Genomic DNA, 1,030 nt, shown 5'->3' with positions numbered 1-1,030 from the left:
CCAAGAAAAAGTACAAAGAAAACGCTGATTTGCACCGAAGTAAAACACCTCCTTACCAAGTAGGAGACCAGGTTTGGCTAGCAACTAGACATTTATCTCTCAAGGGCCCACGGACTTTCAATCCCAGATTCATTGGGCCTTACCCCATCAAAGCCATAATCAACCCAGTGGCCTTTAAACTGGATTTGCCTTCCAACATGCGTATTCATCCCGTTTTTCACGCATCACTTTTGAAACCGGTACAACCAGGAACCCGACTGTCCAAGCCTCCAGATCCTATTCAAATTGATGGGGAATTAGAATTCGAAGTGAAAGACATTTTAGACTCCAAAATGTTAAAGTCAAAACTCTTCTATCTTGTTGACTGGAAGCGTTATGGACCTCATGAGAGATCGTGGGAGCCTAGTAACCATATTCACGCACCTCGATTAATACGAAGGTTCCACCGTAGATTCCCGAACAAGCCAAAACCCCCGGAGGAAACAACCTTGGGAGGGGCCTTGTGGGGGGGTACTGTCATGATGCCTACCTCCAAGGAGCCATGCCCAGCCCAGCAACCCCAGAGGCAGACATCATTTTCCCCAAGGACGTCTCAGCGGGCCCAAGTTGGGGCCTTTTGGACGCAGTCCTGGCGCCTTTGGCACCAGGCTCATTCTGGGCGCCAGGCTCATAAAGCAAGACATGTGTGTAAGTGTTTTAATGTGCACTTACCCGAAGCAGACCGTGCTGCTACATCCAGGCCCTCTTGAGGACTGAATGGGACTACTTTATCTTTTGGACTACTTTATCACTCGGGTGTGGTCTGGGGAAGAATACATACCTGAGTGGAAGGATACATACCTGGAACTACTTTACAGGCTATTTAAACCACACCCGAAGAGCAGCACATGCTTCGCGTTGTTCTGCATCTAGCAGCTGGACGCTCACCGTGTTTGCTCCTGCATTCGGACTTCTGCCACGCCTGCCAGCATCCTGATCACCTACAAAGGAAGAGAAAGAGAGAATAGGAGAAGGAAAAGACTTTACCTGC

This window comes from Ambystoma mexicanum, chromosome 4q, assembly GCF_040938575.1.
Source record: "Ambystoma mexicanum isolate Mex_15411 chromosome 4q, UKY_AmexF1_1, whole genome shotgun sequence".
NCBI classification, from domain to species: domain Eukaryota; kingdom Metazoa; phylum Chordata; class Amphibia; order Caudata; family Ambystomatidae; genus Ambystoma; species Ambystoma mexicanum.
The sequence above is the reverse complement of the archived record's forward strand: the minus strand, read 5'-3'. Positions refer to the sequence as shown.